Source organism: Staurois parvus, unplaced genomic scaffold, assembly GCF_062004578.1.
Source record: "Staurois parvus isolate SC_StPar_1 unplaced genomic scaffold, SC_StPar_1.0 ptg000132l, whole genome shotgun sequence".
Lineage (NCBI taxonomy): Eukaryota > Metazoa > Chordata > Amphibia > Anura > Ranidae > Staurois > Staurois parvus.
The window spans coordinates 8,335,095-8,343,360 of NW_028317928.1; positions in this window are offsets into that span (position 1 = coordinate 8,335,095).

Below are 8,266 nucleotides of genomic sequence, written 5' to 3' on the forward strand. Positions count from 1 at the left end.
CCTTATGTATTATACATGGAGATCATATCCCCCCTTATGTATTATACATGTTGATCATATCCCCCCTTATTCTCCTCTGCTCAAGAGAGAATAAATTCAGTTCCTCTAATCTTTCCTCATAGCTGATTTCCTCCATGCCTCTTATCAGTTTGGTTGCCCTTCTCTGTACTTTCTCCAGTTCCCCAATGTTCTTTTTGTGAATTGGTGCCCAAAACTGAACTGCATATTCCAGATGAGGTCTTACTAATGATTTGTACCGGGATAATATGATATCTCTCTCTCTGGAGTCTATACCTCTTTTAATACAAGCAGCTTCAGATGTTAGTGAGGGACATAGTTCGTTTGGGCCAGCTTGGCCTGTAAAGTGGAACAAAAGATTTTGTTCCGCTTTAAGGAAATGTGTACAAATCACAATCTATAGGTCAATTACAATTTTCAGCACTTTTATAGTTAACACAAAGAATGTAAACATCCCTTGTGATAACAATAAAGCATGATAGAAGAAGATATATATGCGAGCACTTGACTAACAAGGAGAGCAGCTATGCACCAGAAAGGAGACCATAAAACCTTCAGTAATAACTAGTGTAAAATAGTGCAGCACTAAAAAGTGTATGGGTATGATAACAATGATAAAATAATATAAAGAAATAAAAATCAATAAAATGCAAGGGATAAATGTAAACCATAAATGATCATCATAAAATAGCTCTTAATCATGAAATATTAAAATATTAGGAAAAAAGTCCATAAATTCAAATGCGATTTAGAAGTCAAAAATCATGAATGGACCCCAAAGTGACGCGATTAATCCCAGTGGTATATCAGTCATCAAACAGGGTGGTGGGTGGCAACAAATAGATAAAATGCGCACTTACCGGAAGCGCAAAGGGAATGCGCAATGTATTTAATCAGGTGGAGGTCTGCCCGGAATCTCTCTTAAGATGGTGCAGCTTAGGAGTGGTGGATAACGTCAGGGTGTCCTTACATCCGGGGGTCCACTTAAAGGATGTGCATTCAGCCTCTTCATAAACCAGGGATGGTCACCAGGGGGAGCTCTGGGGGGTTAAAAAGCTCACCAAAGAGCCATAAGCGGACTGCCCATAGTGTAGTATTTTAAAAATGGATTTTATTAATAATCATAAAGGATATATAAAATCAAAGTGATGGACAATGTCCTTCCAGAGCAGCACAATGTAAGGATAATGACATAAGAAACAAAATGATGTAGTAGCAACAAACACCGCTCTGTGCACTCACCAGCTGGTATAATTTGGGGGGCCGCCGGACCTCCGTGATCCGGCGGCATAGCGTCAAAGGCGTGTAGGCTCCTCCAAGACGCGTTGTGTACGAACGTACTTCCTCAGTTGGGGTATGCTATAGCAGCCTGATGCTAGTTGTGACCTATTTATGGCTTATTTGGCACACCGCAATTAGTGGGTGCCATTTTCCCAATTCCCAGCGTACTGCACAGGCGCCATTTTACCGACGACCAACGCACTGCGCATGCGTTAGTCATCGGTAAAATGGTGCCCGCACAGTACGCTGGGAGTATGCTTTTTATCTATTTGTTGCCACCCACCACTCTGTTTGATGACTGATATAGCACCGGGATTAATCGAGTCACCTTGGGGTCCATTCATGATTTTTGACTTCTAAATTGCATTTGAATTTATGGACTTTTTTCCTAATATTTTAATATTTCATGTTAAGAGCTATTTTGTGATGGTCATTTATGGTTTACATTTATCCCTTGCATTTTATTGATTATTATTCCTTTATATTATTTTATCATTGTTATCATACCCATACACTTTTTAGCGCTGCACTATTTTATACTAATAAAAAATGATAGGACCTGTTTTTGGAGAGATCTGAGGTCTATTAGACCCTAGATCTCTCCTCTGGCCTCCAACGCATCAGATCACAATGATCTTGGTGTGATCTGATGCGTTGGATGCCAGAGGAGAGATCTGGGGTTGAAGTTAGTAATGGCTTGTTTACATGAGCCTGAAACCTGAAGTGATTAACTCCTCCCCCTCCAAAGGATTTTTCCCCCTTCCTGACCAGGCCATTTTTTGCGATATGGCGCTACGTTACTTTAACTGACAATTGCAGTCATGCATCACTGCACCCAAATTAAATTTACATCCATTTTTCCCACAAATTGTGCAACGCCGTACATAAATGAAATGTATGTTTTTCCCACAAAGAGCTTTTTTTCGGTGGTATTTGATCGCCTATGCGGTTTTTATTTTTTGCACTATAAAAAAACAAAAGACCGACAATTTTGAGAAAAAAACCTAAATTTTAGACTTTTTGCTATTAAACATGCCCAGTATAAAAATAAAAAAAATCAAATTTCACCATAAATTTAGACCAAAACGTATTCTGCTCCATGTCTTTGCTAAAAAAAAAATGCCAATATGTGTAAATTAATTGGTTTACGTGAAAGTTATAGCGTTTACAAATGGCGGTATAGATACTGGAATTTTTTTTTTCTACTAGTAATGGCGGCGATCAGCGACTTATAGCGGGACTGCGGCGGGCATTCTGACACTGGGGGGGAAACTGACTTGGTGTCACTGACATCCCCAGTGACACCAATACAGTGATCAGTGCTAATAAAAAGCACTGACACCGTATTACTGGCACTGGGCAGGAAGGGGTTATCATGTGGGGTGATCAAGGGATTAACTATGTGTAGGGAGTGTTTTACTAGGGGGCGGGGGCTGTGTGCTTCACTGTAATCTCACTGCTCTGGATGGCTGTGCAGTGTGCCCAAGCTGACAGGGAGGACGACTGTTAGTAAACAAAACAGTCCTCCTCCCCATCGGAGATGCTCGGTAATCACCAGGCGTCGGCGGGTAATTACCAGCCGGGACCTGGAGATTGACAGCCGCAGCCACGAATGGCAGCGCGGGGGCGTGTGCCCCCTACCCGGAAATGCAAAATGACATATATATGTTATTTTGCGCAGCCCTGCCGCCCTTTAGCAATATATCTGCTATAGGGCGGCGAGGAACGTCGCTTCCGGTTTCTGATGTCACACGGTGGGAGGAATGAGATCCATCTCAGGAAGAGGATGCTGTCAAACGCATCCTTACCAGACTCCCTGATCGCATGTGAGAGCCCGTAAAGGAGGCGAAGGGACCCCTTTCCGCCGTCTGTAAAAGTAACCCAGGGGCTGTTTAGCTGCTGTGAGCAGGGGAGAGGGCTGTCAGAGCAGGGCTGTGGAACGGACAGGTAGGCCTAGTGGCAGGGTAACGCACTGGCTGACGACAACCACCACCAACAGACTGAAGTCCCTCAGGGCGCGGAGTCTAAGTCCCAGGCTGCCCTTCACCAGGGCCCCTGATGGTGGGGATGGACTTGACGCAACCAGGGACCAGGTCGCGGCCCCCGAGACACCCCAGCTGCGGTAATGGCCGCCGCCAATGGCGTGTAGTTGGTGAGAATGACAATAGCGTAGTCAGACAAGCCGGGTCAATAACAACGGGACAAAACAGTACAGAACAGTAGACAGAGAATCACAGGTCACGGGCCGGGTTCAGCAACAGAAGGTCAGATCAAAGGGAAACGCAGAGAATGGTCTTAGTCACAAGCCGAGTCAGAATACCAGAAGAGTCACGAGCGTATACACAGAGCTGTAGCAAGACAAAGACACAAGACACAAGTGCAAAGAGCATGTGCAGATCCCAGGCTTATATGTACTCAGCCACACCCCTCTGGGGGATGGACCTCAGAGACCTGAAGGCATAAAAGATTCCCATCATGCTCAGCAGAAATCCAAGATGGATGCTAGCACATGGAGTAACATAACCTCTGGGAAAAGGTAGGACCTTGACAAGGGCAAACAAACAAGATATACCTGTGCTCAGTTCCCAATAGCTAGTACATGTATTTATCCATCAGGTGCTAAAGGGGTGTAAACAAATATTAACACCAGAAATTCTGAAGGTACACTCTGCTCACTGCTATATACCCTTCCCAGCAGACTTTGCAATAAAAAAAATAGGGATTTTAGTTCACACATATTGCAATACATGTGTAACCCCTTCACACCAACGTCACACAAATATGCGGCCCCACAGAACTGTTTTTTTTTCCGTGGGGGCCGCATATTTGCGTACCTATCTTTGTGCTGGGAGCACTCTGCACAGTGGGCCCCCAGCACAAAAACTGGGGTGTCACTGAGAGCCCTGGGTCCCGTTCTAACGATCAGGACCCGGGGCTCTCGGTTCCGGATCACATGATCGCCGTGATAGCCTCTGATTGGCTATCACAATGATCAGTAAAGCCCGCCCCCCCCTTGTTTTTTTTTTCCTCTATGAATGGAGGAGAGAGATACATTGTATCTCTTTCTCTGTCCTTGCATAGAGGGGAAAAAAAACAGTTTGTTAGAAAAAAAGATAAAGAAATATTAAGAAAAGAAAAAAATGAAAAATACCTAGATCAAGGTTTGATCTAGTTCAGTGCCAGGGTTACTGTTTGGGTCAGGGTCAGGGTCAAAGTCAGGATTTTTTTAAATATATTTTTTTAAATACGTATCATTGTCAATTAGTGTCAGTGTGTTTTAGGTGAAAAAAACAAAATGCGCACTCTTGTTTCTGGGCTGTACTGTGGGTACAAACAACAAATAACATACAGATACAGGTGTACCTCGGTTTACGAACGCCACGGTTAACGTAATTTTCGGTTTACGAATGAAAATCCATTGAAAATAACGCCTCGGTTTACGAATTTTAAATGAATTTTTTTCGCAATATGAAGCGTATGTCGTTGCCAATTTTTAAATGCAGTTGCCAGCTTTTTTTGTTCTTCACTATAGCTCACAGAATTAGCTGTCACTTTCTCCAGAGCTAAAGGAAACTTTGTTTCTTTTATCTCGGGAAACAAACTAAAAGGAAACATTGTTTCTTTTAGCAGGGGGTAAAGTGACAGCTAAATCTCTGAACTAAAGTGAAGAAAAAAAAAGCCGGTAATTACATTTAAAAACCGGCACTGACCTAGTGACAGCGACCTTTTTTTAACTTTTTTCTGACCTCCGAAACGGATTAATTGGTTTTCAATGCATTCCTATGGGAAACCGTGTTTCAGTTTACAAATATTTCACAATACGAAACGTCATGGAGAACGCATTACATTCGTAAACCGAGGTACACCTGTTTATGGTATCATTGCGATCATTAAGAGTTGGAAAATGTATTTTGGGTTGTTCTTTGGTGGTAGGTTATGGTAGTAACAAGAAAGGTCAAAGGGTCAGGGTCAAAGGTCAGGATTTATTTATTTTTTTAAATTGGTATCAGTGTCAGTGTGTTTTAGGTAAAAAAAAAAACTCAAAAAACAAAAATGCACACTCTTGTTTCTGGGCTGTACTACAGGTACAAACAAATAACATACACATATATGGTATCGCTGCAATCGTCAAGAGCTGGAAAATTTATTTTGGGTTCTTCTTTGGAGGTAGGTTATGGAAGTAACAAGAAATGCACAGCTAAATTTAAAAAAATGTTTTCACTATTTTGGGCAAGTTTTCCTTTGATAATAAAAAAAAAAACCAGAAGATATCCATTACCATTTACCACCAAATGAAAACCCAATTTGTCCTAAAAAAACCCTGGTATATTCCACTCGGATGTACAAAGTAGTGACGATATGTACAGTTTTACTAACACATGTCAAAGTTGCAAGATTGTGCATAGGCATTAAGATTTGTTTTACCCTTAGGCGGGACGGTTCTAAGCTGGCCAACTGCGTCAAAGTAATCCCTCTATGGCCAGTCCCTACTCTGCTCTGCCAAAGTAAATGGCCAGTCCCTACTCTGCTCTGCCAATGTAAATTGCCAGTCCTTACTCTGGCCAGTCCCTACTCTGCTCTGCCAATGTAAATGCTACTGTGGACACAATGCCAATTTGGAGCAAACAGACACAAAGTGGGGGGGGGGAGCTACTAGGTTTAGGAATTCCTCCATGTTCAGTCACTAGTCCTTTAAGTAGTAGCTTCTTGCTATAACTGCCCGCATTCTCATCCATATGTGAGGTGGGGCTAGGTAGCAGGTATAAAAGGGTTGAGCACACTTTTACGCACAGGCACCAGTCCAGTGAAGAAGCGACAAGCAGTGCGGTGTTTATTGGTGCTATTTACAGGTGCTGTACAGGGTTCCAGAACATAAAAAAGGTGAAAACTACAAAACAAAATTCTAGCTGTGTACCTGCACTCACTAAACAAATACACAGGATATCCCCCCTTCAGTCTATTATGAATGCTGCTGCTAGACTCATACACCTTACCAACTGATCAGCGACTGCTGCCCCTCTCTGCCAATCCCTCCACTGGCTTCCACTAACCCAACGTATAAAATTCAAAATACTAACACAGTGTACAAAGCCATCCACAACACTGCCCCTAGCTACATTACCAACCTCATCCGCAGATATCATTCAAATTGTCCACTCCGCTCCTCCCAAGACATCTTACTGTCTAGCTCCCTCGTCACCTCCTCCCACGCTCACCTCCAGGACTTCTCCAGAGCCTCTCCCATCCTCTGGAACTCCCTACCCCAGTATGTCCGGTCAGCCCTCACCTTGTCTGCCTTTGAAAACTCACTTATTCAGGGAAGCCTACCCCACCTCCACCTAAGAACTGAACTTGAGTCACCTTCATCAGATCATCCCCCCGCAGCTATCACCTTTTGCACCACCTCCCCCTTCTTTTAGATTGTAAGCTCCATGAGTCGGGCCCTCCTATTCCTTCTGTACTGAACTGTATTATAATTGTACTGCCCCCAATATATTGTAAAGCACTGCGCAAACTGTTGGCGCTATATAAATCCTGTATAATAATAATACAAGTTCTGACTAACAGAAAGCACTTAGGTTCCCAGGGAGTCTAAATTGCCCCAGGGGACAGGCGTAAAACCCAAACTGGACCGAGGATCAGAGATCCCTAAATGTGAAAGATGTGTAAACCCTGAAGAGGACTGTTCCCGACTCCCTCTGAGACACTCTGCTACACCGCTCAGATTACTTTTTCAAGAAACAGAATCCCCGGCACAAAAAAAATGATATCTCAGGTATGGGTAACCCGGGTTCTGTTATGTCCTATGGACAGGAAGTGGTACAGTATATGTAAATGTAAAGTGTCACTAAACCCAGATCATAAAAAAAACTATGAATAAATGCTGTATTACATGCTGTTCATGCTCACTCATTCACTGAGATTAATTTTCTGTATTCTGCAGGAAAAAAAAACAAAACCTGGTTGATCCTGTTGCTCTCTATCTCCCCCTCCTGTCCATGTCCCCAATGCAGCTGGGGATTTTGCAAAGCAGTATTGGCAGCTCTGCACGTGCTCCGTTTTAACCTATATGGAAGAAAAATATATTTGAAATATATTTAAAAAATATTCTTCCCAAATATATTGACATATAGTTGAAATGCAACAATTTGGGCCATATTCAATATATTTCAATAACTATTATATTATATTATATTATATATATATATATATATACATATATATACTGCATGTTGAAATGCGTTTTTATTACAAAATATATGAAATATATTTTTCAAAATACATTTCAAATATGCTGTATGTCTTTAAAAATACAAATCTACATTTTTGGAATGCATTTACAAATATATGTAAAAATATATGTTAAAATGACTTTTTTATATGGGAAAAAAAAAATCTGAAGAATATATTTAAAAAATGTGTATTTGAAAAAATATATATTTTTAAAATGTATTCTTCAGATTTCTCACAGTTGTGTTCCTGCATTGTCACCCTGTTATATGCCCCCCTGGTGGACACTGTATGGAGCTGTGCCTGCGCACCTTGCATAGGTATGGTCTAAAGCAGGGGTCTCCAAACCTTTCAAACAAAGGGGCAGTTTACTGTCCTTCAGCCTTTAGGGGGGCCAGATTGTGGCCAGTGGGGATAGAAAATGTCCCTAGCCTGGCATCAGTGAGAGTAAACAGTGCTTCAAGGTTGGTGGTTAGTAAGAGGAAGGGTAATGCCCCATCATTGGTGTCAATGGGAGGAATGGCGCCCATCATTGGTGTCAGTGGGAGGAATAGCGCCCCATCATTGGTGTCAGTGGGAGGAATAGCGCCCCATCATTGGTGTCAGTGGGAGGAATAGCGCCCCATCATTGGTGTCAGTGGGAGGAATAGCGCCCCATCATTGGTGTCAGTGGGAGGAATAGCGTCCCATCCTTGGTGTCAGTGGGAGGAATAGCGCCCCATCCTTGGTGTCAGTG